Source organism: Dipodomys merriami, unplaced genomic scaffold, assembly GCF_024711535.1.
Source record: "Dipodomys merriami isolate MVZ:Mamm:240054 unplaced genomic scaffold, mDipMer1.0.p SCAF_3928, whole genome shotgun sequence".
NCBI classification, from domain to species: domain Eukaryota; kingdom Metazoa; phylum Chordata; class Mammalia; order Rodentia; family Heteromyidae; genus Dipodomys; species Dipodomys merriami.
Genome location: NW_027205524.1, coordinates 1 through 10,976, shown reverse-complemented (window position 1 = coordinate 10,976; position 10,976 = coordinate 1). Strand labels below are relative to the sequence as shown.

The 10,976-nt window shown below is 40.2% G+C and overlaps 1 long non-coding RNA gene across 1 annotated transcript; it reads right to left on the bottom strand.

The window, feature by feature from the left end:
- Positions 1-1,301: 1,301 nt before the first annotated feature.
- LOC138805444 (uncharacterized) lies at positions 1,302-4,744 on the bottom strand. Its single transcript, XR_011365539.1, has 4 exons — positions 4,485-4,744; positions 3,771-4,056; positions 3,271-3,387; positions 1,302-2,603 (listed from the first exon to the last, which is right to left on the bottom strand). It is a non-coding gene; the product is annotated as an uncharacterized lncRNA (long non-coding RNA).
- Between the last annotated feature and the right edge of the window lie 6,232 nt (positions 4,745-10,976).

Sequence of the window (10,976 nt, the reverse complement as noted above, 5' to 3'; positions counted from 1 at the left end):
TACCTGGAACTTATAAAAGCCAAAATTACATCTAACAAACTTGTAAGAATCCTTTGTACTTTGCTCTGGGCTTGCTGGAAACTGTTTAAAAAAAAACCTATAAGAGCAAACTAGAATAGCAATTATTTTGGTAATCCTAATTTTTCCTTTGTGCACTTTGAGGCAAATATTAAGAACAATTTTACTCTTAAACTTTATATCCAAAAATCCATTCCTAATTTTTAAGCCTCCTATTAATCTCCTTTTTAATATTCTATACATTAGTTTTTAGTTGCATTTTAAAAAATCTCTTAAAATCTTGAGGCAAAGTGTCATTCATTGTCTCTTGGCTGCTTGTTTTAAAACAGATACACATTAAAACTTTTAAACTTAAATGTCAATTTTTCCTTAATGCAAGAATTACAATCACCATCACTGTACCAAGAAGCTAGACATAACACTCTTATGACTTTTAGAAACATATACTAGTTGTAGAACATCATTGAAAGCAAATCACATTATACAAATAAACTTTTTAACCCTCTTTTTAAGTCCAAGGGGCAGTTTTAGCAATACTAATCAGATCATCACATCACTCATTTTAACAATCATGTTTCCAGTGTCAATCTGTAGGGAAAAGGGACAGAACAAAGATGGGCCACTTGGCCCCTCCTATGGAATGGGCACGTACCTAAGCCAACTCTTTAGTGTTAGGTGAACTGCCTTTGTGCCAGCTTGCCCCCTTTCACCATGCATGGACTCCTCCCAGGGCCTGTCCCATTATCTGTGGACTTCCTCAGGGCCTGTCCCACCATACATGACCAGCTGAACTGTGCTTCTGCCTGTTCACTCCTCACCCCTAAAGACAGGTCTTCTGTTGGTTTCTAAGTTTTCCCTTTTCTTATCTCTTGGTTCTCGAATGAAATACACAGTTTTAGACAGACAGAACAGGTAACATCTTTGACAGTGTTAAACTAACCTTTACACTTAAATTTCTAATATTTATCCCCAAATTTTAGCCAAGGAACTAAATTCCAAACAGCCAATGTATTTGTGTTAAGCCAGATATCTTGATTACAGTATAAACAGCCTTATGCATTTTAAAATATTAGATTTTAAAATACCAGATTTCTAATTTTTTAATTTTTATTTATTTTTATTGTGAAAATACTGTACAGAGGGGTTACAATTAGATGGGCAAGATAATGAGTACATTTCTTATCAAGCATTGTAGCCTCCTCCTTTGTTTCCCCTTTCCATCCCTTCCCAGCCTCCCCCCACCCCCCCACCCAATCCTTCCCGCCCCTCCCCCCCTCAACAAAGTTGTAAAGTTGGTTTTCCACATGAAAACTTGTAATTTTCATTGTTGCAACGGGTCCACCTGTATCCTTATTTAAACGACTTGTTTTTCCCCTTCCCCTCCACAAATTATACCGACATCAAATACAGTGAAAGCAGGGGTTATACTGTGGGGGAGGGACATACAAAGCAACAAAGAAATAATCTTATAAATGCATTAGAAACAAATGCATGAAAGAAAAAAACACATTTGAATACATATCTTAGAGTTCATTTTCCTAACATCACCTGATCTGACCTTTTCTGCTTGACTCAGACATATACTAGATATTGCAAATAAGGGAAACCATGGGACCTATGTTTCTTTGGGCTTAGCTTACTTCACTTAATATAATTTTTTCCAAGTCTTTCAACTTCCTAACAAATGGGGCAATGTCATTCTTTCTGATGGAGTCATAGAATTCCATTGTGTATATATACCACATTTTCTTGACCCATTCATCTACTGAGGGGCATCTGGGTTGGTTCCATAACTTAGCTATAGTAAATAGTGCTCCAATAAACATAGTCGTGCTGGTGGTCTTGTTTGTGATCATTTCGGTAAATGCCCAAAAGTGTGATTGCTGGGTCATATGGGAGCTCTATGTGGAGTCTTTTGACGAACCTCCATACTACTTTCCAAAGTGGTTGAACAACTTTACATGACCACCAACAATGCAGTAAGGTTCCCTTCTGTCCACATCCCCTCCAGCATCTGTTGTTTTTAGAGTTCTTGATTTCAGCCATTCTAACTGGAGTGAGGTGGTATCTCAATGTTGTTTTGATTTGCATTTCTTTTATGGCTAGAGAGGTTGAGCATTTCTTCATGTGTTGATTGGCCATCCTTCTTTCCTCTTCAGAGAAGTTTCTCTTTAAGTCTTTAGCCCACTTAGTTATTGGGCAGTTGTTTCTTTGAGGATTTGTTGTCGAGGGATTTAATTTTTTGAGTTCTATGTATATATTACATATGAGACCCTTGTCCATTGTATGGCTAGTGAAGATCTCCCAATCCGTAGGCTTTCTATTGATCTTGCTAGCTATGTCCTTTGCCATGCAGAAGCTCTCTAACTTCATGCAATCTCATTTGTCCAACCTTTCTTTGATTTGTTGTGTTTCTGGGTCTCTATTAAAAAATTTTCAGCCTGTGCCAAGGAGACCTAGCATTTCTCCTATTGCATCCTGTAATGTTTTCAGAGTGTCTGCTTTGACTCGAGGTCTTTGATCCATTTGGAGTTGATTCTGGTGCAAGGTGATATGGCCCCCATAAACAGGCGGGAATTGCAATCCTAATATCAGATAAAATAGACTTCAAATTAAAATTCGTGAGAAGAGACAAAGAATGTCACTACATACTAATTGAGGGATCTCTCCTTCAGGAGGATATTACAATTCTAAATATCTATTCACCAAACAACGGAGCACCCAAATTTATCCAAGAAACACTACTTTCCTTCAAATCCTACATAGATCCAAAGACATTAATTGTTGGGGATTTTAACACACCACTTTCCCAACTAGATAGATCAACTCAGAAAAAACTCAACAAAGAAACCGCAGATCTAAACAACTGCAAAGATCAACTAGATTTAACAGACATCTGCCGAAAATTTCACCCAGCAGCATAAGAATATGTCGCGACCACCTCGACCAGCAAGGAAGACGCGACCCGGGATTCTTCTCAATGCAGTTTATTCAGGACCTTTTACAACATCTTCTCTCCTGCTTCTTCTGCCCGCTTCTTCCTGCTTCTCTGTCCCCCCCCCCCCCCCCCGCCCCCGCGCTCTGGTTATAAGTCTCCTGGATGGCAAATCCTGAAGCACCACGTGGCATATACCGATAGGGTCGGAAACACGGAAGCAAACTAGGAGCCAAGTCATAGCCATATAAGGAGTTGTTTTTACAGAGAGCACTTGTCACCCGGAAGACAGAAGGCGGGAGCCAGCGCCATCTTACCAAGGAGCTACAATGTTGCTTTTGCGGCCACGCCTTACTGCCTGGCCGTCTTTGGTCGTGGCTCCCGCAGCTCTCCACAAGAATACACGTTTTTCTCAACAGCACATGGAACATTTTCTAAAATAGACCACATTTTAGGCCACAAAGCAAACTTGTCCAAATTCAGAAACCTTGCATTCTCTCTGACCACAAGGGAATAAAATTAGAACTCAACACCAGATTTTCTAATTTTTAAGTTAAAGAATCCTTAAAAAGCCGTTAAAAACAATGTGAAGATTCCTTAAAATTTTTGGTAATGTCCAAACCTCATAACCTTTTGAATTTTAAACTTAAACTCACCCATTGTTACAGCATGCTGACAACTCTTATCTTGAACATGTTCATAAACACATACAAAACACACAGATCTTAAAGCACACAAGAAATCAAAATCAGTTGTACGTACATTTTCTAAAGTTTTTTAAAAAATTTTAAGACAATATTTCTTTTAAACGAAGTACCTTTGTTGAGCTTCATTTTTCCAGGGCTTGCTTGTTTAGCAAGGTATTTCACTAATCAGTCTTTTGAATCCCTTCTGTTGGAGGAGGGCTGGGTGAGGGGGTCACCTGAAACTGAATGGGCCTGATTTTTACCCAATTTTGACAAAAGCACTTTACAAATTGTTAAGCTGTCTGGAGCAGCTGAAAGTCCAGACCAGGCTCACTGCTATCTACACCCTAACCTCTCCAGCAGCCTCCACCAGGAGAAGGTGCACCTGAGGCTTGTCCATGCCCCTCCTCTTGGCTGCTGTAACAAAAGAAGGGGGGAGGGAGACTTAGCAGGTCTGTGACCAAGCCCAGCCAGAGGCTGAGACTTTTATTCCCCCAGAGATGTTCAAATAAATATCAAAACACTGATAAACACAAAAACCAAGGATTCACATTTAAAACTGGTACCAATTCTAAAACGGAACTAGACAAAACAACAACCAAAGGCTGAGTTGGGGACTAATGGGCCCCCAGAAATCTGTGCTGTTCTCAAGCTGAATCCAGAGTTTGCTGAGTGAGCCTGCCACTCTCACCCAGAACTTCCCTACCTCAGAAAACATAGAACAGAAAACACACCAAAGTAAACAAGACAGACAAGTGGCCACAAAGACGAAATCAGGTCTCAGTGAATGGGGCAACATCTCAACACCACTCACTTACCAGGGGACTCGGACCCCCTCTACTCACCTCGGGAGGATTTTTCTTTTAGATTCCTGCAAACATTGACCCAGGAGCCTTCCAAGACAGAGGAGAATTCCCAGTCCTCTTGGGGCAAGAGAAAGAAGTTCCTAGTGGCTGTCCCCTCAGACTGACAGGTTCTCCCCCGTACTCAGACCCCCTGGGCTAAGGCCCGAGGCTAAGATCTTGCTGGTGCCACTTGCAGGTGGTCAGTGGCAGTTTCATAAAAAAAGAAGGAGCTAGAGAGAAACAGATATTAAGGGGGTGTTAGCCAGTCTCCTCTGAGCCCTTGCATCAGGATGAATCTGGGAGGAGAAACATTCCAAGAATTCCAAAAGACACACAGACAAAACACTGAACCCTGAGTCAAGACATGTTCACAGCATGTGCATTGTAGACTGTCAGTCAGAAAGTGCTGGACTACAAATGGGCCCAAATGTCCACACTAGTGGACAGTCTACCCTGTACACTATCAGTCAGAAAGTGCCGGACCCCGCACTAGTGGATAGCCTACCCTGTAAACTATCAGTCAACAACAAATCCTCAAAGAAACAACTGCCCAATAAATAAGTGGGCGAAAGACTTAAAGAGAAGCTTCTCTGAAGAAGAAAGAAGGATGGCCAATAGACACATGAAGAAATGTTCAACATCCCTAGCCATAAAAGAAATGCAAATCAAAACAACATTGAGATATCACCTCACTCCAGTTAGAACAGCAAAAATCAAGAACTCTAATAACAACAGATGCTGGAGGGGATGTGGACAGAAAGGAACCTTACTTCATTGTTGGTGGGAATGTAAACTTGTTCAACCACTTTGGAAAGCAGTATGGAGGTTCCTCAAAAGACTTCACATAGATCTCCCCTATGATCCAGCAATCCCACTTTTGGGCATTTACCCAAATGTTTACAAACAAGACCACACTAAAGCTACCAGCACAACTATGTTTATTGCAGCATTATTTACCATAGCTAAGATATGGAACCAACCCAGATGCCCCTCAGTAGATGAATGGATCAAGAAAATGTGGTATATATACACAATGGAATTCTATGCCTCCATCAGAAAGAATGACATTTCCCCATTTGTTAGGAAATGGAAAGGTTTGGAAAAAATTATATTAAGTGAAGTAAGCCAGGCCCAAAGAAGCATAGGTCCCATGGTTTCCCTTATTTGCAATATCTAGTATAGGTATGAGTCAAGCAGAAAAGGTCAGATAATGTGATGTTAGGAAAATGAACCCTTAAATATGTATTTTAATGTTTTTGTTTCTTTCATGCATGTGTTTCTAATGCATTTATAAGATTATTTCTTTGTTGCTTTGTATGTCCCTCCCCCACAGTGTAACCCCCGCTTTCACTATATTTGATGTCAGTATAACATGTGGAGGAGATGGGGACAAACAAGTCGTTTAAGGATTCAGGTGGACCTGTTGCAACAATGAGAAGTACAAAATGTCATGTCAAAACCAGCTTTACAATGTCGGTGTGGGGGGGGGGAGGGGGGTAAAATTGGGTGGGGGGAGGGGGGTAAAATTGGGTGGGGGGAAGGGGGAGGCGGGGAAGGGAAGTGAAGGGTAAACAAAGGAGGAGGCTGCAATGCTTGGTAAGAAATGTATGCATTATCCTGCCCATGTAATTGTAGCCCCTCTGTACAGTATGTTCTCAAATAAAATAAAATACAATTAAAAAAAAAAAAAAAGAAAGTGCCAGACTCAAGCTTCTGCACTAGTGGATAGTTTACCCCCCAGGAGATCTGAGGGACAACTCCCACCAGCCCCATTGGCTGTCTTATAGCACGTCCGCTAAGACCTCTTGCCAACCCCAATACAGAACCTGCAGGGAACTCAAATACCAGATGATTTCAGAATGGCAATGCCTCTACTTACTTGCCGGGCTTCTCATGACTCCTTGGTTAAGGCGTCTGGGTGGGCTTTGGGGGGATTCCCGGCCAATGCACCAAATGTAAAACTGAATTTGGAAATCCTTACCCAAAAGACCACCAGAGACCATCAACAATGTAAAAGCAAAGGAGTCTTTATTGCAAGCTGGAACTTGGTCCCCCCACAGCCCATGACGCTGAGAGGCCCCAAGACCAGGGTTATAGTACTTTTTATACAATTTTTAAGGAAGGCAGGGACTTTGTATACATCATAGCATCTTACAACAAATTATAACACATCGCAGGGAAACTCAATACAATTCTATAGTATGATTGGCGCACTACAAAGCAGAAACAGGTTGTTGGTTAGATCAGAGGGTTGAAGTACTTTAAACTGGTTGGCTTGCACCACAGGGAGTCTCAAGGACACACTTGCTAAACTGCAGGGTTCCTTTTTTAAACAAACACCACCTGTGGCCTGACTGCGGGGGTCACCATGCCCTCCAGCACCTGCCTGCCTGCGGTTTCCCCAAGGATAGTTTATGTTCCTAGTTGCCAAGGAATTGCTTCTTCTGTTCATTCCCAGGCCGGGCTCATGGTCAGCTGCATAACTCATACTTCAGAAGATGACATCTAGCTCAAGATGGAGTCACTCAGGCCTCAAGCTCCTCAACAGCCTCTTCAAAAAATTGTGCTGGTAGAATTGGCTGTACACAGAAAACTGTAGTTATATCCTTATATATCCCCCTGCACCAGAATCAATTCCAAATGGATCGAAGACCTCAATGTAAGTCCAGATTCCTTGAAAATGTTATAGGAAGGGTTAGGGGAAACACGAGGGCCCCTTGGCATAGGTCAAAACTTCCAAAGATCACGAAGCACAACAAATCAAAGTAAGTCTGGATAAATGGGATTACATCAAACCAAACCAATCAGTTGTCAGACTCAAAAGCCTTGGAGAAGAGATAGTGTAGCACAGATTTATTAAGGAGCAAATCTACAGATGAGAGCCTCAGCCAATGCTAAACACTTACTACCTTTTCTAACTAGGTTATTTATAGTAGATTTACATGTATATAAGAGTTTTCTGGTGGGGATTAGAAAGAAAACAACTAATGCTAAGACATAGATAGCATGTGAAATGAGTTTTAGCTGGAGAAAGGGAGGGATTAAGGCAGTTGGGTCTATAACTCAAAGTCTTGGCTTGGTGCCAGCTAAGAAGGGCATAAAGCAGGAGTGGTTATAAACAAAAGCACTGGTCTGAAGCCTCAAAATAAGGACCCTTGTCTATGTGAACCAAACAGTCTCTAACATGAGGTTTTATTTAAATTAACAAGTACAAGTTTAGATTTTTGCAGAGTGGGATGGTGTATAGTCACAGGCAATGTCTGCTATGTCAGGTAATGCAATCTACACTTTCACATGTTACCCAATAGCCAGGTTTCAACACAAATAGATACAATGAGATTGTACAAATGAGACTTTGATTTTTCCCTTTCATGAATCAAAATTCTGTCAAATGCTTTCTGTCCTCCAGATGTTAACACAACATTTCTCATTATCTTTTCTACTATTTTGTCTTCATTATTGATGTTCACAGTACTTTTTATTGTTGTCTTCTGTGTATATGCAATTTTTAGGGCTTGAACTCTATGTTTAATGGTCTCCATTGTATTTTTTGCTCATGGGTGATGACACTATTCCTTGAGCCACATCTTTACCTTCTCCTTCTTGCTGGATAATTGGAGATAAGTTTTCACATTTTTTTTGTATTTTTTATTTTTTTTATTGTGAAAATATTGTACAGAGGGGTTAAAATTACATGGGCAAGATAATGAGTGCGTTTATAATCAAGAACTCTAATGACAACAAATGCTGGAGGGGATGTGGACAGAAGAGAACTATACTGCATTGTTGGTGGGAGTGTAAACTTGTTCAACCACTTTGGAAAACAGTATGGAGGTTCCTCAAAAGACTCCACATAGAGCTCCCCTGTTTCCCAGCAATCCCACTTTTGGGCATTTACCGAAATGATCACAAACAAGACCACACTAAAGCTACCAGCACGACTATGCTTATTGCAGCATTATTCACCATAGCTAAGATATGGAACCAACCCAGATGCCCCTCAGTAGATGAATGGATCAAGAAAATTGGTATATATACACAATGGAATTCTATGCCTCCATCAGAAAGAATGACATTGCCCCATTTTTTAGGAAATAGAAAGACTTGGAAAAATTATATTAAGTGAAGTAAGCCAGGCCCAAAGAAGCATAGGTCCCATGGTTTCCCTTATTTGCAATATCTAGTATATGTCTGAGTCAAGTTTTCACATTTTTGTCTGTTTAGACTGACATTGAAACAAAATCTTCAGTTCTTAGCCTCCTGAGTTTCTAGGATTCTACACATGAGCCTCTAACACCAAGCTTTGCTATACTGTTATTTTAATTATGTGGTAGAAGAAAGTGGAAGTATATTTGTGTTGTGTGCAATTTTCAAATACAAGTTTGAATCAACTGTTATCAATTTTAACTGTTAAATCAATGAATATTACACATTCCCACAGAAATATAATTGAAAAAAGGCATAATTGTTTTGATAAAACAAGTAATGGAACCATTTTTTTCACTTTACAATTCATGTTTTATATAACCTTAATTAGCGGACTTCCATGACTAAAAGTAAATATATTAATTGTATACCACAAGAAGCAAAGTGATTATAGTTAAGAATATATATTTCATCACAGCGAAAAGATAAGGGTTGAGCAGTCTCACTAAAAAGAAATGTTACACACAGAAACTAATCGATATGATATAGCTTGATAATTACACAAGATATAAATGAATGGGATTACCACACCATACCTCATAAATGTGCAAATGTAGGTAGGTGCCAGTGGTTCATATTTGTAATCCTAGCTAGTAAGGAGTCTGAGAGCTGAGAATCATGGTTCAAAGCCAGCCTACGCAGGAAAGTCCATGAGACTCTTATCTCCAATGAGCCACCAGAAAACTGGCAGTGGTTCAAATGGTAGAGCACTAGTCTTGAGGTGAAGAGCTGAAGGACAGCGTCCAGGCCCAGATTTCAAACCCCACAACTGACAAAAATAAACAAATATTTTGACATAAAATTTAAAATATATATGCTAAAACTTTTTAAATCCTCACTAGATATAATAGTTTATATAAATGTAAAGAACTGTTTCTGGTTTTAGTTGAACCATGCCGGTAAAAGCAAAATGTCTTCTGAGCTTTTCAGTCTTTCTTTTTTTTTTAATTGTGAGAATACCATACAGAGGAGTTACAATTACATGGGCAAGAAAACTGGTACATTTCTTTCTTTTTTTTTTTTTTTTTTTTTGATCCGGTCATGGGGCCTGAACTCTGGGCCTGGGCGCTGTCCCTCAGCTCTTCAGCTCAAGGCTTGCGCTCTACCACCTGAGCCATAGCACCACTTCCGGCTTTTTTATTTTCTGCTTATGTGGTGCTGAGGAATCAAACCCAGGCCATCATGCATGCAAGGCAAGTGCTCTACCACTGAGCCACCTTCCCATCACAGGAGTACATTTCTTATCAATTTTTGTTGCCTCCTCTTTGTTTCCCCTCCAATCCCTTCCCATACTCCCCTTCCCCCCACCCGATCTACCCCCCACACCACACCAAAGTTGTAAAGTTCGTTTTTCGACATAACTACTTGTACATCTCATTATTGCAATGGGTCCACCTGTATCCCTAGTTAAACAATTTGTTTTTTCCCTTCCCTTCCACAAATACCAACATAAAATACAGTGAAAGCATGGGTTATACGGTGGGGAAGGGACATACAAAGCAACAAAGAAATAAACTTATAATATGTTAGAAACAATTGCATGAAAGGAAAAAAAACAAAAAAAACATTTGAATATTTATCTTGGGGTTCATTCCCCTAACATCATCTTATCTGACCTTTACTGCTTGACTCAGACATATACTAGTTATTGCAAATAAGGGAAACCATTGAAATAGCACAAAGACATCATTGGACATGAGATAACATGTGTTTCAGAGACAACTTAGTAAAGACAAAATATGGAATTTAAATGACTTATAAAAACATTATCCATGTACATATGGCCGTATAAGATGGTGTTAAGTGAAATGAACCCCAAGATAGGGACACAATTTATTGTTTCTTTTTTTTGGGGGGGGGTCCGGTCGTGGGGCTTGAACTCTGGGCCTGGGTGCTGTCCCTCAGCTCTTCAGCTCAAGGCTAGCGCTCTACCACTTGAGCCACAGTGCCACTTCCAGCTTTTTTCTTTTTGCTTATGTGGTGCTGAGGAATTGAACCCAGGGCCTCATGCATGCAAGGCAAGCTCTCTACCACTGAGCTACCTTCCCAGCCCCAACTTGTTTCTTTCTTGCTATTGTTTCCTACTCGTGCTGGATTTGAACTGCAACCCTCAGATCTCAGCCTCCTGAGTAGCTAGCATTATAAGTGTGAGCCACTGGCACATGGTTTAAGATCACATTTCTAACAGTGTACACTCAGGATCTGTAATGTGTATCTTCATCTATCTTTATATGAATCCTTGAGTTAAAAATATGGGCTAGAGCTTAGACTTCACACTCAAAAAAT